The 24,228-nt window shown below is 41.5% G+C and overlaps 1 long non-coding RNA gene across 1 annotated transcript; it reads left to right on the forward strand.

Annotated features, from left to right (window-relative positions):
• The first annotated feature begins 1,080 nt into the window (after positions 1–1,080).
• On the forward strand, positions 1,081–13,009 carry LOC308062002. The gene is made up of 2 exons (XR_013927433.1): positions 1,081–1,176; positions 1,279–13,009. It is a non-coding gene; the product is annotated as an uncharacterized lncRNA (long non-coding RNA).
• The last annotated feature ends 11,219 nt before the right edge of the window (positions 13,010–24,228 follow it).

Genomic DNA, 24,228 nt, shown 5'->3' on the forward strand with positions numbered 1-24,228 from the left:
AGCCTTGGTCCTTGGCAGCCAGCCGCGGCAGAGCTCCACCTCACCCGTGTGTTTCTGTACAGGATGGCAACCCTGCGGCGGCAGCACGCTTGGCTCAAGGAACCGATGAAGCCACAAGATTGGGTGACCCCTCCAGTCATCACACAGCGAGCACAGCTGTCAGGTCCTGTAGGACCCAGGCAATTACTCTGCTCATTCCTAAATGGTTTCATTGCCTCTTAAACAGTCAGCAAAAGAAATTCAGGAGCCCTAAAGAGCCCACTGCCTCTGCAGCGGGCAAAGGCTCACACTCACAAACGCTCACTAGTACTCTAAAGCAGGGGCACCCCAACAGCCTTCCCCAGAGCACGGGGATGTCCCCACAAGCAATACACTTTGAAAGAGTTACTTTGCTCAGTGCAAGAACACCAGACACCTTGGACTACAGCTTGCATTTGCAGCTGGTACAGACTGGTCTTGCACAGCCCTTGCAAGAAGCAGCATCCCCTGAGATGCTGTACTCTGAAATGCACTTCTCACCAAATTGTACTGAAAATGGGACTGGTCATCTGTTTACGTAAGGATATCCTTAAGTGCTTTCTGGATTGAGGCCTTACCCAGCTACATTTCAGGCCCTTGGAAGTCAGTAGGGATTGATTAGCCTCTCTGCACGACCTGGGCGCTGAAAGCCTACGTGTCAAAATGAGACTATTTTACTGAATACAATTTTTCTCTCTGTGTTTTAGATAATCCTAGGCAGAGAAGATGGTCAATAACAACAAAACCAGAAAACGGTCCCCCTTTTCTGACCAGCAAAAGGGTGTGAGTGAACCCTAACAGATGTAATTTGTATCATTACTGCTGATGAAGTTAGTAACCTTTAGCAAGGAGACATGGATCAATAGCTACTCGAGAAGATGCAGCTGCAGAGATCTAAATGGGTGTAAATGAGGAAGCGAGGTGTAAAAGGTAACAGCAAAATATTTAAACCAGATGAAAGCTATAGGGTAGGTTAGTGACCTTGAAAGAACCAGATAAGTGAAAAAGTAAGAGAAGGGCAACAGTGATTTATATACTTGCCCTGCACAAATATTACAATGCTTATTGAAGGGCGTAGTAAATTATGAACAAAGTAGAGCTTTATTAGATTAATGACAGAGGAATTTATATAGAAAGGTTGGTGTCTTTGGAAAGTAGGTAAGAGAAATTAGTTTTATATTAACTCTTGTGTTTCCAGGCTTGAACATTTCTTTTTCTGCCATGGAGTAATCTGACTTATGTTTGGTAATCTGTTTCCAGATCCTTGTGACACCAGTAGGATTCAATGTATGGAAAGCAATGGGACACCAGGAAGGGGTGCCCATGGGGATGCTACAGGCTAGAAGCTGGCAGGTCACCAAGGCACCAAGGACTTGCTTCTGCCGCTGTGCAAAAAAGTGAGAGTTTTGGGATTGACCAAGAGGCTCCCAAACCCTTATCGTGATTATCGTGGTGATATCCAGAACCCCTGGTCTTGGATCATACCATGCTGGTGTCTACAGTAAAGACAGAAGATGGTAACCACCTCCCACAAGTTTTAAATCTAACAAAGCAAGGCAATGCTTGGTAGGACAGCAAAGGGTGGCAGCTCAAAGTGGTTCACACATGGTTGCACAAAAAGGCGGGCCAGGACCTCCAAATCCCTTTTCCAACCCAAATACCTTATCTAGATTAAAGAGAAGGACGTTTCTGTCTGCAAAAGCAAACTTTTTGAACTGGTTTAAAGGATTCTGTTAAGGGAAAAAAAAAAAAAGAAAGAAAGAAAAAAAAGAAGAAAAGTCCACCCTAAATAGTTTTCAGTATGTGTACCTCTGTTTGCAAAATACATGTATTAATCCCAGCCTGTTTATAACAGTGGGAGGGACAAATCAGCCATCACCATACTCATAATTACACATGGAAATATATTTGTAATCATATCAAGTCCCAGCAGTGACTCTAACAACTTCTTGGACTGTTGCCATCCATAAAAGAGCTAACTCTACAGAGAAAACATTCCGGGGCACAGTTTGAACCAGTTAATTAGGGCATGGTCAACTGCCTTACTGGGACACACCAGCCTGTTGATCAGTAAGGTCTGTGATAGCCTTTTGCTGCAGAAGTGACGAGTGGCCATGCTCTCCTCCAGCCCTAAGGCTGCACTTAGTGAAATCAGTGGCCAAATCCTTACCTCCATCGTCAGGGTAAGGCCCGAGGAGCTGGCACCGTGTGGCATGCTGCTCATTATTCACCACCTGCCATGTACAGGTGACCTGAAAACCTGACCCACAGCCCAGTGAACCCCCTCTGGATCTCTCTGTGCTCCGGATCAAGCCTCAAGAGAACAGTTGGAATGAATGAGCTCAAAGAAAAATGAATTTTTGTGAGTGTATTGCTGATCACTTTTGCACGTTGCTCTTTGCTCCCTGTAAGAGTCCTTGCCCTTGCGGCCAAAGAAAGTTTTAGCTAAGACAGGATTTCAGGTTAATATACATACTCAAAATTGCTGCTTACAGGGGAAAAACAGGATGGGTAAGAAAGAAAAAATATTCAACAGCATCACCACCCACAGAGAATAAATTTTGCAGGTAGGATAGTGCAGATACAGCTATTACGGAAACAAGAATCTTCAGCTCCTTCACATTATTATATTTTTCCTTCCTTGTAAGATTTGTTGAAAAAATAGAATATGCTAATAATCCTCTCTCATTTGTCTCCCTTCAAGTTTTGTGTGAGCAGAGTAACACATTCTGTTTGAGCTCCATAACTCCTATGTAATTATTTTTAGTTATGTTCTCTTTAACCCTCTAAGGGCAGCTAATGAATTAAAGAAAATATATAGTCTCCTTGAGTTACCTACTGTAATTTCTCACCAGCATTAACTTGAATTTAGTTGGCAGCTACACTCTTTTAAAAATCATCATGAAAACTCTTCCCAGTCCATGTGTGATCTGAGCGAAGTTTTTCCCCATGTCCTCTTGCCTCCATGTTACTCAGCATCTCATCCTACACCATTCAAGGCTCTATCATCTAAAGACCAGAGTATTTCAGCTCTTCCATCTGCAAAAAGCAAAGGATAAATACATATTTATTGGTCAACAGCTGCTGTCCCATGATGAGCTAACTGTGTATGCAGGGGAGGTGGTCCCACGGGACTTTGGGTGAACAACTTGAATTAGGCTGGAAAAGCAAAAGCTGGGATGGGGTCTGCTGCTTCTGCACAACAGTGATACTCTCTGCAAAAGTGGTCTTTTGCCACAAGCAAGTGTAAAAAGAAGGTGTGAGGAAAAGGAGGACAACTCCCTTCACCCCACGCTCTGTCCTTCCTCTGCCTCAGCATCAGGAGAAATGGAAACCGACGTCTGCCCAGCTTCACCCTCACACCTGCAAACCCTTCCAAGCGGCCTCATTTCCTCTCTCCTCCGCATCCTCCCACAGAAACGGGTCTATCGGTTAAACAGAAGTAATGAGACTGACTTGCTTTGGTGAAATATTTTAAGATGGTCTGTGTCTGTATACAAAAATAGGGGATTTGTTTTCCTAAAGAATCTGAATTTTCTGAAGATTACAGGAAACTTTTTTTATATATATAATTTTTTTGGTAAATTTTTGCCCTTACGTTCTCTTCTTTACAGGCATGCCTCATCCAGATTTCTTCATGGGACATTCAATACATGCATTCATTCTTCTGATTTAAATAAGAACCAAAACTAAAGCTTTAAAACTAAAGCTCTTTCACCTGACAGTGCAAAAAACTGTTGTGATAACACAACAGTGGAAGATAGAGCTAAAACCCCACAGATATGGAAAAGCATTGCCATTTGAATCCATCACAGTGAAATAAAAGAGCCAATACCACCTTAACATAAAACATTAACAATGTCAAAGTAACAGCTGCCTGTGAAATGTTTGATTTTTGTGAAATTGTTCCCTGCAGAAAATGATGCCATAGAACTTTTTAACTCTACTTAATCAGTGGAAAAAAAAAATCAAAGAAGAAGATTCTCATTTCCTTTTCTAAATGAAAAATGTCCATTTCATGAGGGAAAGGTCAGCTGTTAGGCACAGTGCTGGTGCACTTTAGAGAACTTAAAGTCTGCACCTGGACTTCCTCACATCCTAAATATTCCCCTCCCTCAGTCTGGCTCAGAATTGGTCTTTAAAACTACATTTTTGTTCTTTGTCCTTCCATTACTCTGATAGTTGTTTCTTTCTCTTTTAGAATTTACTCTTCCTGTAATAATTTCTGCATTATATACAATAAATACTGTTTTATGTCATAATGCCATCTAGACAGCTATAGAAGTGTTAAATAGCTGCTGTAACATGTCTAATAAATAACCATCTAACCACATTACAAATAACCTCAAATTCAGTCCAATAAATATTGCAATAAATTTATTTTTGCCAGTGCATCTGTGTAAATATTAGTAATAAGGTAGACCAGAAAGGCTAACCATACTAAAGAACTTTGATTTTGTAAAACCTCTGTGTGCGGGGAGGGCGTGCAAAGCAGGGCACGTTTAACTGAACGTTTATGGAAGTTGAATAACCTTTGCATGCATGAAAAAGCAATAGTTTTCCATCTATTAGTTAGCTATGGCCAATACCATTATAAGCAGCTGGAAGCATCTACTGAACAAGACAGCAGTACCTTTTTCTTCTGGATAGCAACCCTGTATCATCTACTAAAACTTCTGAAAATCCTTCCAAGTATTTGGCTGACTATTCCATAGCCTTATCAACAGCCACTGCATCAGCTTTTCTTCACCAACCCCTCATTTTTGCCATCCTTTGATGCCAGAAGCCAAGAGCATCTCAGCTGGAAGTGGCTGGTGTGGCCTTGGCAGGAAGGAGAGGTCTGTTCCCACCTCCCACACCTGATGCCGTGCCCATGAATGCACCACGCAGCCAGCCACCAGGCCTCAACCAGCGCCATCAGCACCACGGTGGCAGGAGCTAGTTTGTCCATCTGTGCTCTACCACATAGGAAAACATTTTTCATTTCCACCACTTGAGTTTGGACACCTTTAAGGATCCTCTCTGGCTTTGTTTTTCTGCTTTTCTGTTAACCAAAATACCACTCGCTTTCTGTGAACAGTGATGACAATACCTGCTGCAGTTCTGCATTCATTCCAGTCTGTTTAGCCTGGTTTAGTTTTATTTCTGTTTATAAACTTAGCAAAAAAAAAAGTATTCTGTTCAGAGGAAGCTTTTAATACCACTGTTCAGTCCCTATTTATATCTCCTGGAGCCCTGGGATCAGGAGACAATACTACCTGTTTTCCCATGTGTCAATTCACTCACAGAAAAAAAAGTCAAGTTATTCAATAGCTCTACTGTTAAACAAAGGATGTGCATGAGCATCTGCATAATCTAATATTTTCTATAGGGTCAGACTAATGGGTCGCATACTCCACATTGGTTCCTGACTTCTCAGTTCTGGTAAGGACCGTGGAGGCACACAGTTAAGTTGTGAGAAAAAGGAAACATTTCTTCCACATTCCACTTCAGTCATCAGTGATGCACGTTGAGGGTACTAACGGTTACCCATAGGAACTGAAAATTTGGGCAAAGTACTGTAGATGTGAAAATAACAATTTTCCTGGAGCTGTGGACCATGGTAGAAACATCATATGTACTTACACTGCCTTGGGACAACAACTCACAGGGAGCTTGGAGTCCTCATCAGCTACATCAGTTAACAAGAACTTCCCAGGAGCTGGCATACCTGCAAGAGAAAAGACCAAAGCTGTTTGATGTAATAGGTGATACTATCACTCTTTCCGTTCCCTCCGTGGTTGTCCAGGCTTAGACTGCTCCACTCTTTCCCCATACATCCCTCCACAGGGTTCTGCAACATGTTCTTGCACTTGACAGTATCTCCCATCTCTGTAGATATCTGAGCATGGAAGGAACAGTCTTGGACCTTCTCAGATTTTGATGGTGCCATCAAAATCCACTCCATCTTCTCCAGTTTTCTGCGTTTCTGCCCAAGAAGAAGCCTGGCACATATGTAAGTGCTGAGCCCATACAGCTGGTTTCTGCAGGTGGGTTCTAGTTCTTAATTTTATAAATAAATACCACACAGACCATATTGGCATGCTGTCATGTTCCATCCATGTGGCATCCCAAAGAGGGACAGCTTTTGGGAGAAGACTGAGACGCCTCTCAACTGAACACTGAAAGGTTCTTAGCAACACACAGGATGGGCAGATTGGAAGCAGAAAAGTGTGTGGGCAGGTACAGAAGATCCTTTTTCCATTTACTGCTTTAAAGTCTCATTAAATGTGGAGTGTGGATGTAGGGAAGCATGAGCCTCAATTAATAGGTCAGAGCCTGCACATATCTAATCATAAACCTATTTGGCCCTAGCCTAAACATCCTAATCTTAGTCCAAAAATATACAAGTCTGCCTGGAGTGATGCTAAGCAATGGTAGCCCATGCAGCAAGTTGCCAGCCTCAGACCATCCACGTTGTTCTTTCAGTTATCAGTTTATTTTTTGGACATTGAGACTCCAGAGGCTACTCGCTGCAGAGCAGTAAAGCACCACGGAGGATACGGTGATTTGTGGCAAAACACTTCAAGGACAAGGGGAGCCTTTTCAATGATTTCACCGTCTGTCTGTCTCCACATGATGTGCTGGAAAGGTTAATTTGTTTTGAAATCCCCATTTTTAATTTGCGTTACTGATCAACCTAGCAATTATAAATGTTAATCTATTCTTCAGTGGCCTTAAATTCAGAGATTGAGACTATTGAACTAAATAAAAATTCTATCCCTTGCTGTGATTTATTAAGACTTGAGTGATTCTGAGAACCCACTGAGTCAGAGCACCAATATAAGCATGCTTTCAAGGCACATCCTTAATTAGTTCTAAAGCAGGACGAACCAATTTATATCGCTTTGATTTAAATCAGTTTTGTTAATTGTGGTTTAAATCAGAACCAGAAAATCCCAATTTAGGTGACTCAATTTCCATTGCAGTTGTGCCTTCCAACACATATTCATAAGAAACTGTTTTTCTCTGAGGCTGACAGCTAATAGAAATGTTTAATTGCAAAGCAAGGTAGCTTTGAGGTTGTATTTAATATTTGTTTTTGTTAGTAACAAGAATACTTTAAAACCATACTTACATTACTCTATACCTCAGCAATTATTTTGGGTTTTGATTTTTACATTTGATTTGTGAGGAAACAGGACATGGCACTTCTGGTCACCTGATTAACTTTTTAATATGTGCTTTGTGTCATGCTGCTCCTGAACAAAAATATTCAGAACAACATAATCGTTTAAATAGAACTACATTGTGCCCTGCATATTTTAGGAAATATTATCAAAATATTCCTTGCGTTTTGAGGCAGCTGGTGTACCTAACAGTGCAAATATCAGCTGTTAACCAGCTGAGCTTTCCTTGCTTCCACATTCTCCAAGATCAGAGTTAGTTAATCTCAGACTCCTACACACAGCTTTTACTCAGAAGATGGGAGAGGATAAACAAAATTTCCTGTTCTTTCAACTCACAGTTGTTTTCCTAACTTGGAATATTCTGGTCAGTACGTATTGTTAAGCAGATAAAATAAAAAGAATAAAATGTTCTTTTTGCACCTGCAAAAAAGGCTGCAGCTGTCAAAAGCTGGTTTATTACTCAAGAAGCTCCAATACCAGGTGTCTAGCTAGTAATATCTCTCATTCAGTGACTTGACATTCTTCAGAATTTTGGCAGTGAATATATAGTCAACCATTATTTTTATGTAAGGGCTTATTAACAAGAAAATACAATTATATTTTAGGCATTCGTAACAAATTTAGACTGCCATAATTCTAGAATTCATATCTTCAAGTTTAATTTTAAGAGAAAAGTACTTAAAAATTAGAAGATGCATGAATGTGTGTTTTAAAAATACACAAGGGTTCTTATCACTAGGAACAACTGACAACAGGACAAGAACCTGAATAGATTAATTCACATCTATTTTAGAAGGTGACGCAATAAAACCACAAAACCACTCTAAATATTTTCCTTTTTTTTTTTTTCCCCCCAGAGGATTTTCTTCCCACCTTCAGCTGAGAACAGAACCTATCCTGGTCTGAGACAATATTTCCATCACAGAAACACTTTGCTGGTGTACATAATACCTTCTACCACAACCTGAATTTTGCAGGAAGGGCTATGCACAGGACACCATTGTCTTATCAATAGAAAAGAGAATTGGAGAAGCTCATGTTTTTGCTGCATGATAAAGTATGATTTGCACCAGTTATACCTGATAGGGAGATTTTCATTGGCAGGCTGGTATAAATAGCCACAAGGGACTCTCTTCTCCACACACCATCGTTCTCAGACAACATGGCAGAAAAGGCACAGCCCTAAAATCAAAGCATTCTTTGTTAATCCAAATACTTTTCCTAAATTCTATCTAAACCTCTACCTGCTTAAAAATTAGTTCACTAAGTTAATATGGCTGCTGGGGAAGTAAGAGAGCTTTCCCACTCAATGACTTGGTGCAAGCCTGCAGCACGGTTTGGTACTGCAGTGACTTGGCTTGGTTGTTCCCATCCCCGCTGGCAGTGGCAGGAGCAGGGCATCACCACTGACTGCTCACCATGACACCTCAAAATGGGCTTTGGAGCTGGATGCTAATTTTTCCCCAAGTTATTCTTAATATTTGGCACTAGGAAATCCTGTTCCATGTGCCAAAAATCTGCAACATACCAGAAGTCAGGCAAAGGAGCTCAAGACAGCAGTCTTCACTGAGGGTACACACTAGATGTCCTCTATAGCCAGCCCCCAGAGCTTGTAGCATTACGCACATTTTCAAACAGTTTTCTGTAATAAGAGGTATTTGTTTTAATCTCTACACCAAAGTGCTGAAGATGATATTGAAGATATTACCTGGTACTTAGTTACCAGTGCTGACTGATACCAGTAAAAAACACACACATGTTGCTCCTTACCTCCTGGAAAAGGATTAACTCCCCAGTAGGGTAAGAATTTGAAACTAAATTAAGCAAGCAAGCAAGTTAGCTTTTCTCCAGTTCTGTTTGCAGCACAGGAATATGCACATTAAAAAGGCCCAGAAGCACTAGGAGCAGGCAGTGCACACCTGGGAGGGAGCAGGACAAACAGCCAGCCAACGTTTCCGTAAGGCCCTGCAGAAGTGCTTCCCAATCAAATAAAAACTTGGTAAGTTAACATAAAGTTTGCAGAAGGGTAAAAGCATTTCTGTGGAATAGTTGTTGCTTATTCTAAACTTCAGAACAGGCATAAACTTAAAAGAGGTGCCAAAAGCAGGAACTGAAGAGCTGTCACCGTGCTGCAGCTAAGGATGTATACCCACGAGTTCCCCTTAGCAACATCTCCTGCTGAAAACCATTGTAGTTTACAGTTCCTCTATACAAGCGTCAGCCTACCTGGAAATGACAACTGAAATGTGCAGAATAGGCAAAAGGGATCAGTAAATATCTCAGTCCTGCATTTGGAGAGCTGCACGATACATTCAAGACCAATTAAATACTTTTAAACCTTAGCAAGTACCTGCAGGAGTTACGTCTGCTAAAACCATCAAGTCTGCAAAACTTGCATAGAAGAATCTTGCAAGGGGAGGCTCTTGACTCACTGATGTAATTTTTAAGGTTTTGGAAAACATAGGAAATTCCAGCAATCACTGAATCAAGTTTGAATGTCTTTCTGAAAGATATGCATTAGTCAAATATAAACTGTTAAGCAAATATAGGGAAAATTTAATGCCCTGGAAGAAATAAACAAGTGATACTCATCAGACTAAACAACCTAGCTGTTCCTTCTTGGCCTTGTACTACCTCTGCAATCATTGGAAAGCAATCATAAAGAAAAGTTAGAGAAATTAAATAAAATGGAAATGGGCTTTTCTCCCTGCCACTCATGCCTGAACCAGTGCGGAGCAGCCTGGAGCCTAACGTATCATCTTCCTTTAACCCCTTCATGCTGGCTGTGAGAAATGCAATAGAAAACCCGCTGTATCTGGTCATCAGGAAGCCGCCTCTGTTCGAGGATAGCTCATTTGCACAAAGCTGAGGAAATCAGGCTGCTGCTCCAGGCAGGGTGTGTCTGGGGAACCACCGCACACCCCCTGAGCCCAGCAGCCAGGTGGGTCCCCAGTTTTGGAACAAGCTCAGCACGCCCCAAAAGAGCCGGTGCTCAAAAGACACCAAACATGGTAAGTTTCATCACAACCCGATACCAAATCCAGGTCAGATCTCTCGATAACTGCATTGTTAAGAAATCAGCTTCATGGTGGAACTCATCAAGAAGCCTCTGCTAGCAAGATACACGTCCTGCATGGAGAGGGAAAACAAAGCAAAGTTAAACTAGCTGACATGAGGAAAATTGAGAAGCTGTAATTCATACAGAGCTGGCCCAGAAATAATCAGATTCCTAACTCCTTTATTTGTTCCTGGACCAGATCCATTCTGACCAGATAAACTCCTCCTCAGCGCAATACATATCGCTGCACGTTGATGTAATGAAGTGATGGGTCACGCTGGTGCTATCGCATCCAGGGTTTATGAGGAGACATCATCGCCTGAAATCAGGAACTGGAGGGGGCAGAGAGATTTCGGTTCCACTCTGCAAACAAGCCTGTAAAGGCAGGTTTAAATGGGTGGGATGAAATCAACCAAATTAAAGTGTTGTGCATGAGTGTTTTCTCCACCGGCTTCAGAGGGGTTCCAGCGTACGTTGATACAGGATCTGACCGGTTAGGATTTAATGCATAAACCAGGTACATCTATTAGCCAAAGCAGGCACACCTCCTACAGGTAATTCAGCATATTCCTTCTCCTTGCCTGAAAATAAAATGCTCAGTGCAGATACAAAAGCTGCCTTCCCTGCTGATCACCTCTTGTCTCCATTTTACTTACATTCTTCATGCAGCAGCAGCAGCTGTGCATAGTTGGTCAAACACTCCAAGTTGTTTGTCAAAGTTTTGTGAAGGCTTTTCATCTCCCTGCTTTCCTGCGAGGTGCCCAAACGTAAGTCATCTCTGTTGGCTTTTGGAGCAGATTACCAGAGCACAGCTTCAGAACTGGCAGGTAATCAGTTAGCTGGAGTTTAAAGGGAAGCATTTTTCCCTAACAAGGGCAACAAAAAAGTGGAAAAGCTATTTCTGAATTAGCACAGTTTAATTCAGGTAATATATTTCCTAGAGGCACACCTCTAATGCCAACTTGTGGGTGATTCTTTCACTAAATGTGATCTGAAAAGCCACTGGTGGTGGAGAAAAGCTAATCAAAACGGAGAGTATGATTTATCACTTCTCGAACACATTGGGGAATATCAACTTGTAGCCTCAAGCTTCTGCTCCCTGAAGCACACTGCACCACCCTGGATCCATGGTGATAGGAGGAGAAAACCTCCTACTAACATCACTCCCACTTGTCCTCATCCTGCTGGGGATGTTACTGTAAGCGGTCAGCACCAAGGGGGGACCACGAAGCCACTAAGAGCCAGGGCCAGGGATGCAGGGATGCTAGAGTGCAGCCTGGTTCAGACCACCAAAACACTTTTTCCTGACCGCACGCGGCTTTCGCCACACAGTGAAGAGGGAAATGAATCATATCTGCAACATCTTGGAAGCCTGATCCATAGCCTGCTAACTGGTGATAGGAGTCTTTTATAAAGGTGAACTCCATGGAGTTTTTTCGATGACTATCTCTCAAATAGCTTAAAATAAAATAAATGATCTAGGAAACAGTCCATGCATGTCAGCATGAAGGAGTAGGATGCCATGCACAGATCTGAATGCCTGGTACTCTTCACCCTCAGAATGCATGTCCCTACAAGACAGAAGGAGAGCGCACAGCGTGGGACCTGATCTTCACCGACAGTCAGTGGGACCCTGGCTCCTGCTTGTGCTTCAAGGGTTCCCATCGCAGACTTATGCCCAGATTGTGTCATGTGGTATCAGGCCAAGTGGATGCACAGGTAGCTGAGTGAGGGCAGGGGTTAATTCGATACATCATGGTTCCAAATCCCAAAATGATTTATGGGTGTGAAAAACCCCCAACTTTCTTACCTTAATCAACAGGAATACTCATGGGCATGAAATAGGATGGGTAAGATCAGGATCAGTCTCCAGAAAAACAAAACAATGTAAAAGCAGTTATTTATCATGGCTACTTTGTATTCCTAGGAGGGAAAAAAAAAATTAAAAAAAGTGAAAGATTTGAATTACAGCTATTTGACGGGTAACATTGCAGTAGACAGGTTAGTCCTTGTAATCCACTGGCACCATCAGCAGAGGACTAAATCAAGCGTGGTTTTATTCATCTTATGTATCTATTAATACAATCCATTGCAATGGTTATTCAATACTTATGTTGTCTGTGTGAATTACTGCATATTTTATTCTCTTTTGAAAACTAGGATAATTGAAATAGTACAGCACTGCTTTTTATGTGACAGAGCTTTAATCTTTTGCTCATTGTGGTTTTACCTGAACTGTTGTTTGAAAAAATAAATAAATGCGTTTTTTGCAAGATAAGAGGTTCCCGGGTTAGATTTACATGGGTCATAGTATCATGATACACCTGATACTCATAAATAATAACTGTGTGAAGATCTGTTTTTTCACTGCCTATATTGTTTTGGAAAAATAGCATCCACCACACCAAACAACATTTTAAAGTGCTCATACTGTAGCCAAAGTAACCAAATTCCACCCTTTAGGAAGTAAGACAATCACTTGCAGAGGTCAGGAAAGACTTTCTACTCTATTTACAGGTTTACATAGTTTGTGGCTCTTCTCACCTAGTCATATCCATCATGGTACTCTCAATTTGGTAGAAAATATCCCAGGGAAAAATAGATCTGATTTCTCCAAATCATTATAATATGCCTGCTGCTGCACTCCAGCCTTTCATCACTAGACTCACACCGAGATTTGCGACCCAGCATCTTGTTCCACTTGGCAATGAAGTACCAGCTGAAAGTTAGATGGGAGGGAAAAAAGACTAAAAACGAACTTTGAGGAATAAAAGCCACCTGACACCTCCTAAGTGCCCACCGCCTCCAGGGTGTGCGTGAAAGAAGGTTTGCAACTACTGTGACTGAAAAACCTTGCTCCTTGACTTTGCTCCGAAGGAACCTTGTCGTATATTTGTTAAGTGTAGTTCCAGGTCCAGGAAGACCAGAGACATCAAGAAATTATTAGGGAAGTCCAGGAAGACATCAGCGTGACCCACAGTGCAGGTTCCAGAATCAGTCAGAATTTTGCATTGCTCTTATTTCATATGGTAGGATTCAAATGAAAGAACTTAGGACGACCTTAAAACTGGAAACAGAAACAGGAGACAGCTCTTAATGCTGTTATGCCATAAGCCATGCTACCTCAAACCATCCTCCGAGGCAAGAAACTGAAAAACCCCATCAAGGAAACAGCTCCATAAAACAGAAAAATAAAGTATAAACAGAAAAATAAAACCAGACGCCAATGTGTACCCAAAGGAACCATTAAAAGCAAAATGTTTGTCAGTATAGGATGCTCCACTGCACACATCTGGTGCTCTCAGCAATACAGAACAATTCTTTAATTGCTACACCTGAGACAGAGTAAGAAATAAATCTAAGGACTGATCTCAATGTATTTTGAGACAGGTGGAGATGAGTAGCAGCATGAGGATTTCATTGTCAATAATCAAGCAGTTATACATTAGTGCACTAAACAGATACATTCAGGATCCAGCTATGTGTCTATAATTTGATGTCTGTTTTTTAATTCCTTCTGGTGCCAGACTTTGTAGAGATAACTGTGATAAGCCTCCCATTTGGTATATATCATCCAATACTTTTTACACAATCCAAGATGTCAGTATGGCAATATCCAGTGGAAAAGGCAATGGACTAGAAGTCAGAGCAGCTGGGCTGACTCCAGACCATTGCTTCTTCTCACGGGGTCGTCGTGTGTCACTGAACTTTTCTGTTCCTCTTTTATTTACTCAGACTTTAAATACTGGCTATGTGTTTAGACAGCACCTAGCATAATGGATCCTCATTCTCTCCTGGGACCTTAGAAACATGCAAGTTAGTATTGTCTGCTCAGATTCGTGACTTAGACCTTTCCATACAACAAGCACAGCAAAGCCAATGCATCGCTCGAGGGAAGAGGATTCAAAGTTGTGCACAACAAAGGAGATAACTACCACTACTCTGGGAAACTGTTTGATATTTCTAAACTGGAAAACAAACTACTGGTCCTCTTGCTCAGCATCTCTGTTACCTTCACCTCCTCGATATTAAGTGGTGTGAGTCCCATACAAAAAGTACTTCTCGATGTTAAAATTTTCACATCCTTATTAGAAATGGTAAGTTTTGCTCTGAACCCAAGCTGCATATTCTGAAATGGATTTTGATAATTTCTTTTGAAGTGACACCAAGGTTTACCTTTTTATGACTCAATTTGCTATAGCTTGTCCTTTTGTGACCAGTGGCATGTCATCTCCCATTGCCAGTTGTTATTATTACCTATACATTTTTCATGTAGGCCTGGTGAACTGGTACTCCATTTACCCAAAAATTTGAGTTCTCATCGCTGTCATTAGCCAAATCAAGAGTGACATCTCCTGAACAACGACTGCCTTATTCTTATACTTCACAAAATGAAAATTTAGTCATTCGTTGCCTTACAGCACATTTAAGATTGGGAAAAGAGATCAGGTTCCCAAGTCTCATTCTTCAGGTTGGTACTCAGATGCTCAAAGATAATCACACTCTTAGGACTTATCAATACTAAGCACAGGATACACAGGTTTCCTCAAGAGTCACCAGTATGAGCAAACCTGAGGCATTTCAAACAGTGTCTTTTCCACCCAATTTGCCCTGCTTTGATACTATTTATTAAAAAGAAGAAATACTTGAATTAAAAAGCAGACCAGACAATTTTTTTATTTTTCTTTTGAATGGCAAAAACTTTCCCAGCTATGATGGCCCATTGCTCTAACTAATCACAGCACAGCCACAGGAGAGGACTGTGTGAAGCTATCAGCCATCAAAGCCATCAGTCCTGACTGTCGTGATCAGACTGCAGTTTCTGGCAAGTGTAGGCATCAGTTTCCCAATTTCATCTTCTATAGAGCCCAAGCCGAACAGGACATCAACAGCTCCTTTCCTGACGACCAGTGGCTCATTTTATCTGTGTCTGCTGGATGTCTATCCCTTTGGAGCAATGCTCTGCAGACCTTGCAAGGTTTGTCTAGGCAATGTCAAAAACCACTACCTTAAAATTGTCAAATCAGGACCGAGCCTGGAACTTGCTGATCACTCCTTTTGATGTTCAGGGGAGCTGAAAACATTTTGAATATCTGATTTGATTTGCAACAAATGTAATGCTTTTTTAACAAAGTTTGAATTCTCATCCTGAAAAGAAACCCATTAAGCATCTTGAAATGTGCTCTTGTGCTGATTCAGAAGAAAAAAAATAAATTAATTCCATATCAGAATTGGAAAACAAAAACCTCACAACCCACAAAACCCCAAACTCAGCCATGCTGCTCCCAAAATACTTTCTTGTGATGCAGTTTTTACATATCAATATGTTTTCATGTTATATTATAGATGCATAAATAAAATATTAAGCATATATATTATGCAATTAAAGTGAGAATTAATAAGGAATGCACGTACATTGCTGCTACCAAACAATATCTAAATGAAACATCTTCCCTTTTCCCTGACTTCTAGAAACTTCTGAATCAGAACATTTCCAGGCTACCTTTCTCTTTCTCTCATGGAAGATTCACCTACACAGTTCCATGACTAGTTCAATGACATGGCAATTATTTCTTTCCTGTTTAGAAATATTCTGAATAGCATGAAGTTGAATTTCAGGCTGCAAATACCTCTTCATTGTGCGACTACCTTTCCCACATAATTACATTAAACTTATTTAAGGCTTTTATTTCAATTTAATTTAAAAATAGATTTTCTGAAGCTGAAAAGCCTGTGAGCTTCCTTTTGGCCTTCCCCTCATTACCACTTCCTACATAATGATGCCATAATGATTCACTATTTGATGTTCTCCATCTTCAGACTTATTTATTGTAACTGACTAGTTTCTGATGAGAAAGGCAGACAAAATATTTCTAGAGGCTTGTAAATAACCAACAATGACCACAAGACTGCAGTTACTTTTAATTTATATCTAATTTTTTTGCTGTGCTAGTTGAAACAATGTGTTTGCATTGTTTTTCAGTGCAGTTTGTATCATTCATTACTCTAACTAGCATGAACTGCTCATCCCATTTTAAAACCTCAAGGTATTTTTCTGGTTACCATTACAGCAACGTATCGTTTTCTTCAGGAGAATCTGCAATGGAGTCATAAATTGCACGACTGCGTAAAAGACTCTCCCCTTTTGGATTTGACTCTAGCCAATCTTACCAACAAGAAAGAAATGGTTCCAGTCCTCCACGGTTTCACAGCTGCTTGGCTTCCCTGGAGCAAAAGGAGCCAGAGTTCAGCCTTCTCTGGATTCCAGACACTTAAGAATTTCATTTTTTTTAATTGCAATCCTACAAAATGGTTGAAGAAAAAAACACCCCTGCCTTGAAAGCATGAACTTGCAATATTTTTCCATCCTGCCATCTAGCTGTAAGAGGGGACCTGGGTTAGCTAACGTACATGGCTCCCAGCACCATGCCGCTAACGTGACGGCTGTTACCGATGGCAGTCCTTATAATAACAGGGAAGTTAATGAGAAAAGCCAAGCTGGTTCATGTTTTGTAAGAAACAGAATAAAACCCCACATTTGTCAACTGGGAAAAGACAAACATCAGAAAGGAAAGGTACAGTAAAAAAAAAGTATTCAAAAAAGGAGAACGATACTATCATAGTTAGTGGTATCAATGAAGAGTATCATACACTGGCCTTGTGTAACGATGCTTGGTTTACATGGTTTGCGTTAATATGGTTAGTTACTTCCTGAACAAAGCCTGAAGGAAGGATTTGTGAGGATATTTAAAAATAGGGTAAGGAGACTGAGAGGAGAGATGGTAAGTACAGAACAAGTTCTGTTGAGTTTAGATAGGTGTCTGCAGATCTCTGGCTTGTGCACTGGCTAAAAACTGCAGGCCTTATGTAAGGAATTAAATGACAAAAACCCCACCAAGATTTCAGTCACAGCAGCTGGTGAAGCTGGATGAAGCATCACAGAAGTGGTAAGACTTGGGATTTTAGTTCCATTCCAGTCTGTCTTTACTTCTGCATCTGCAGAGCTCTGCAAACAGCAATAACCACGCAAAAACAAGGGACGTACAGGTAAGACCATTCTCTCCAGTTACCTATACACAGACACCTTTGCAAAGGGTGAAGTGGTGTGTACCTTTCCCAGCAGAACCCAGTGGGAAAAATGGCTCTGAAATAGTCCCCTTTCCGTCCTCTTCCCCACAGCCCACAGAAAGAGATATAACATGCACATCCTTTAACTGGAGCTTTACATTAACTTATTTAAAATCCTTTAACTTACTTAAAATCCTACCTAACTCCATAGAGACAGGTTTTGTTCTGATAAACAGCACACCACCATGTATCCTCTCTGACTAAAACTAATTTTTGTTGACACTTAACAATCCTTTCTGAGGACCACTGGTTTGGCAAAAGTTCAGTAAGACATAAAGAACCACCTCCCAGAAGGTATTCTAACTTGTAACTTGAAAAAAAGAAAATGGGTGGGTAGGTAGAAACATATGGATTAATTGGTGCTAAAGTGAATTAATACATATATAGAGATGAGTAGAATAAAAGGAGGGGTTTGTAAGCATGGGTAGACCTTGGATTGTTCTAAGAAAGGAACTTATATGCATTCTTTTGTTTTCTACTTAATCATTAATTACTAGCGATGTTTTGCAAATACAGGCATGCCTACACCATGTAATGCAGAGATGTGCTGGAGATCCTCAAGCCAGACATGTGAGGAAACCAGCACATCTACACAGTGGGTTGCTGTGCCACAGAGACAAACCACTTCAAGTCCCAGAAGCAGTGTCACCTCATAGGAACATCTCACTTGGGTACAGCACAGGACCCAGTCAGGACTTAGATCAGCTTTCTTCACACAGAGCAACTATGTATGGGCTGGAGACATAGTAATAGCTCAATGCAAGAACGCAAGCACAACGCATTTCTTCAAAATATAAAAAGAAACATCTATGACATTTAGCCCCCCTTGATTTTCAGAGCTGATTTACAAAGGAAAGGAAGGCTCTTGGAAATCAGATGTGCAGGATCTGGGATGTACTAGTCTGTGCTGGTTCACAGTCTGGAAGCATCTCAAAATCTACTCATGAGAGAAGTAACCCCATGGAGGATGGACCTTGGATTTGCAATTTTCATACACAAAATGTAGAGTAGAAGAAATATCAGAGTGCATGGTCACAAACGGATAATGAGACAGGTTTACAGTATATAAAGCTGTAGATGTCAGCAAAAGTCCAGATCAAACTAACTGAATCCCAGCCCAAGAGCCTCACTGCTCACCAGGACTACGGGATGCAAGTGTGGACAACATGGGCTCAGCAGGGCCAGGATCTCTTTTGTTTTGCTCAGAAACATTTTCCACTGCTCTCCTTGGGAACACGCTAGAAAGAGGCTCAGATAACATCAGGAGTCTCTGCCGTGCTGCCCAGGATCTTGATCTGTGCGTACCTCGTGAATAGCCTCGGCTTCACTGCCTGGTGCTGAGCGAAGACACCGGGATGTGGTCCCCAAAGGAGGGTCCCTGGGGCGGCCTGTACTGCACCACAGCCTTCAGGGATCTCTAAAGGACATGAAGTCCCTGAGAAAAAGGAACAAAGCTCACAGCCTTTTTCCACTTAAAAATAAATCCATTAAATGAGAGGAAGCAGGGCAGGTGGCTCGTTTCCTGAGCACCACGCAGCTGATTGCAGGGCGAGTCCAACCACTGATTCACCAGCCAGGTCAAGGCCATTGTCCCAGCCCGCCCGCGCACAGGAAGGGGAGCCCGGTCCCAGGCCCCCCACCCCGGCACAGAGCGGGGCACCAAAGCCTCGGCGGGAGTCGCAGGTACAAGTACAAAGCGAGGTAGCTTTTCCCCACCTTGGTTTCCTGACACTTGGTCACCCGCATGCTACTCTAGCAGCGCACTGTGCTGCTGCTTTAAATGCACTCCAAATACTCACAGGAAACAGAATATAAGTAATCATGCGCTTAGTACATGTATGCAGAATCGTTGATATTTTCCTCTTCCTTGGTTCTGGTTAAAGGAGCAAGCAAAGCAGGGAGACAAATCACTTCCCATCCTGGCTACTCTGAGGGATGTGGTCACCTTGAAAGCCATGCCAGGAGACACTGTGAGCAGGAAAGCCCTGATTTACAAGCAAGACCCTCCTCCCAGCTTAAGAGACATTTTATGACCTCCTGGGTGTTTCTTTAAAAGAGCCTTCCCCTTCTATCAGTCTTGCTCCCTGTTCTCTATGGCCGTGGTTGGTAAATTATGACGACCTGGGTTGGTGGGACTGAACCACCTCCCAGCCTGGCTTGCCTCTCTGACAGTGCGATGAAGCTCCTGCCCCACTACTGGCACCCCAGCATGAGGCCAAGGAACAGTCTATGTTGTCATAAATCCAGGCTTTCCCAGCAAGATCAAGGAGGAGGGCAGCTGTGGGAGGCCTCCATGGCGGCAGGGGAAACTGTAACAAATGTGTGAAATTTAACCGGATTCATGTTTACATTTGGTATGTCTACACATATGGGCAAAGGCAGCCATGTGCTCGCTTGGGTCCCACCAGATGTGAACTGCTTGCAGCTGGGAAGTCCCCTTTTATTTACGTCACTGAGCCCGAGTTAAGCTGCCTCGGCGTATAAAACACGGCTGCACAGCTCCCACCCTGCACTGCCTCACACCCAGATGGAGATGGGAAAGCAAACAGTTGCACCTGTTTTTGTGCACAGAGTTTTGCTGACCATGTAAAAAATAAAGCCTCTAAGTGACGGAGTCAATGAAAACCAGGATGGGCAAAACTCTGCCCCCCATGCTCATCGAGCTCAGTAGGGATGGGATGTGTTCATCCTGTTGGTTCAGGATGTCATGCATTGCTTTCTAGTCGCTGGTCCAAACCCAGGATGAGCACTTCTTGCTCCTGCCTAACAGTGTTACCTCTGCCTGCTGCGAGGGGCTTACCCCTTCTGTGCTGCGCCAAAGCACCAGGGAAAGGCTTGATGCCGATGCCCCATGACTCCTTCAGAAGGGAGGCACCAAGCAGCAGTTTAACTCCTTTTTTACCACTGCCAGAAAACAGTTTCAGAATGAGCCCTCCACTGAACAAGTCACATTTATCAAACCGGCAATTAGCTCATAAACCGAGGCCAAGGATTGCAATTCCTCTTAGCTTTCTAGTACTCAGGCTGACTATGTCAATTTAAAACACCAGCAGAACAGGACTCCTTTCACTGTTTCTCACTGAAGATCAAGTCTAGATTATTTTAAGTTACTACTTTAAACTTGGAGCTTATGAGTGAAAACTGAGCATACTAAAATAAAGAAATACCTTTTTTTTTTTCTTAATATTTTTCATAACACTTCCCAGGAAAACTTCTAAACTGATCTACTATCTTTTTTAGTTATGGCTTTACATTTACTATTTTCTGTAAATGCAAAAGGGTAGGGAAAGGTTCATCTTTGTTTAATAGTCTTCAAAATAAAATGCATCACCGTGCAGCCATAAGAAAAACAGTGCCAAGCTTTCATCAGTTTCTCTCTTCTCTTCTAGAGGATTTATAATCTTTCATATAGGAGTTATCATCTTTTTAGCACCATTTTATTAGAGGAAAAAAGCCAACCAACGTTAAACTTCTGCTCCTGGTGCTAATTCTTTGACAGTTTGGGCAGTGTGCCTCTTATCTGTTTTTAAAGAGCAGATATTTGCCCTATATTCAAGAAAAAAAAAATCCTTACCTGGAAATTACCTTCTGTGCAATTACCTGATAAGACGTCAAATGAAGCAAGGCTTCATTACTTCCTTGGAGAAGATTTTCATGTGAAAATAGCTCTTCTCACAGAGGGTTGCCAACTTTGTTATTAATGGCTATTCCCTCACATTCTTTCCTTTTGACTATTGCACAATTACTACTCCAGTGGAGCAGGTCTTGCCCAAGGGAGAAGAGCTGGTGGATTCAAGGGGGTGGCCACGGTAGCAGTGATGTGGAGGCAGGTCATCTGTTACCCACCAGGTCTACCCAAGAACAATAACAGCAGAACTCACAGAATGCAATCAAGTGCATTCTTCTCCAGGGTGATTAAAGAAATATTCAATTTGATGCAACTGAAACACAAAAGCTCTCTGTATCCTTCTTCTGCCAAGCATGGAAGAATGCATTGCTTTTAATGATTCACAAAAACTCCTGTATGCCAGACGTATCATTTACATGGAATCCAGGCAGGTTCATGCAATCACTGCTTACACATAATTGTACAAGAAGTAAGGGGCAGTGACGGGGCAGGAGGGAAACTAAATGGAGTTGTCAGCTTATCAGTGGTCAAGGCTTATTTTACTTCTCCCAAAGGAAACCTATGGAGGTTTGCTAGCAATCCTTTTCTTCTACTAATGGGACCAATCTGGTGAATAAAAAAATAATTTCTTAATTCTGGCTTTGTAGCCGCACCCAGTTCAAAATCTGCAAATACTACAAAATTGATAGAAAGCCATTTCTAATTAAACAAAACAAGGTGGAAGTGGCAATGGGTGAAAAATTCAAGCAAGTTACAAGTTTGTTTTCCCTTCCTTGTTTCTCTCAAGTTTCTACTCCCAAAAATCTCTAGCAATGTTATAAATCACCTTGCTCTTTCTTCAAAACATTATTAAACATCCAACAGGAGAAAATAACATTGTACATCACTTAACAGCAGTTGCCCTAATGTATTCAGAATCAATTATGTTTCACATCATGCAGTCTCAACTTTTAGCAGTTATTTGTGGTGCTAATTTGAGTTGTCCTGGATAATTAGAGGATCTGTGTCTCCATCATTATAAAAAAATTGCTTTTGCTAGGATTTGCACAGAGGTACTAACGGCACTACAATCACAATTATTTTAATATAGGCCAGATTGTGTCTAGCTCTAATACTCCAAATTTTTAATGAATTTATCCCACAATATCCACAGAATATAATTAAGCGCCTTTATCCCCATTTTATATCAGTGGGGAACTGAAACTCAGCAGTAATATGGTTTAGATGCCCAGAGACATAAGCATTCTGATTATCTCTACTTCTAACACACACTTGGGGAAAAAAATGACACAACCACGTGGATGACAATGGAGAAAAGAGCTCAGACTCTTCCTGGAGAGGACCTGAGCTTCTGACACCAATATAACTGTGAGCTTGTCTGTCTTAATGGACTGCAATGTTTGTAGGGCCAGCCCGGATTTCTCAGGAGGAATTCATGGACACAAGCCTGAAGTAAGCTGTAAAACATGGTGATGGGGGTGGGGGGGAGGGGAAGAAAACAATTACTGGAGATTTTCCCACAACAAGGGAAGGAACTTGCTTGAGGAGGGTTGTTTTTTCAGAACAGTTTGATGAAATAATAAGACACTGCACTGCTAATAATTTCTGTAGACCCATGCTGCCTTGCAATGCAGAGGAGTATGCGTACTCCCTGCCCAGAAAGGGCTTCCTGCATAGTTTCAATCTGAAGAAACATGCACTCATTTGTCAATGACAAAAAGCTGGAAGGCAATTTGTGAGCCTTAGTGCTTTCTCTTGAGCAGAAATAGTCCCATCAACATTTAAGGTGCATAAGGAGATTCAAATGTTTTTAACACCCAGGCTTCTTTTCTAAATTGAATTAAAACCACTCTGAACCAATACTGCAAAGGACAAAGGTCAAGGCTTTATTTATATAATACAAGGATGTAATGCAATAACCGGCTGTTTGGGACACGTAAGTAAAAGATCAGGGACAAAGCTGCAGACAGGATGTCAGCAGTGCACAGGGAATTAGCCATGCAACTCCCTCTCATTAATTACAGATACGCACATCCGAATCACCATACATCATTATGAAAATGTACCAAGCGATAACTATGATTCATACTTTACCATTAACAATGCAGCGAAAGGTGAAAGAGGATAGTGCTCTTCCGGCACCATTGGGTAACCATGGTGGCGTGTTCTTCCTATGTGCAATCTGAAATGAAACAGGAGCCATGGAACAACACGGTAGGAAGTAATTTTCATAACCTCCTGAAAGTGCCATTTTTTATAATATCACTATACAAGGAATAAGTATTCCCATACCCATTGTCAGGCACCAATATAATATTCTTCTACAAAACCCTAAAAAGTAAATATTGTTACAACTTGCAAGATCTCCAAAAGCACATTCCGTATTACCGTATCTGCCAGAGACAAACAGATACAAAAGCTCAGAAAGACCTTGAAAATTTCAATTTCTACATCCTGCCTTCGTGCAAAGTAAATTACTTGTTTAACATGGGGCATACCCTGAAACTCTGCTCCCAGCCAAGTACATCGACAACTTCTTGGAGCCTACCATGTATGTTTTTGGTTACAAGAACACACCTAATTTTGTGCTAAACGTTCTCTTGCTATGGTTTTATCCAAAAAAATAAACACACAGTCTCAGCAACAGCAATGCAGAGAAGAGAAAAACATTTCACTTCCCCCATATGTTAGCGATACCTACAAAGGGCAAATTGCTCTACTTATCAGGACCAATTGCACTCTTAAATATTCTTCTGCAATTTTTATTGACATCAGTACGGAAAGGAGGAGTGCTCACAAAAGGCTGAACTTGACCGCTGAAAACCCAAGTGACTGCATTCAGCCGGAGAGCAAGGAACTATTTCCAAGAGCTGACACCTCTCACAGCGAAGCTCTTCGTTTGTACGAGGTCTGCATAATACTGGTTCTCGTAGCGAAAGTGAGATGCCTGTGATACAAAAAAAAATATGACTCAAAGCACGGAAAAGGAATACACACTCCATTTGAAATTATACAGATTTGATTGAAAAATCTCTGACAATTTAGAAATTTCATTGGTTTGGTTGGGTCTGTTGTAGATGCTCTTTTTTTTTTTTTTTTTAATGGGAGTATCACGTCATATTTAATTGCTTACTTTCCAGTTTGTGCAAGACTTCCACAAAGAAAAAAATCCATCTTATTGTAACAGAGCATACCTAAGGCTTTACTGCATTATTCTAAGAGCCTGT

This window comes from Falco punctatus, assembly GCF_963210335.1.
Source record: "Falco punctatus genome assembly, chromosome: 4".
Classification (NCBI taxonomy): domain Eukaryota; kingdom Metazoa; phylum Chordata; class Aves; order Falconiformes; family Falconidae; genus Falco; species Falco punctatus.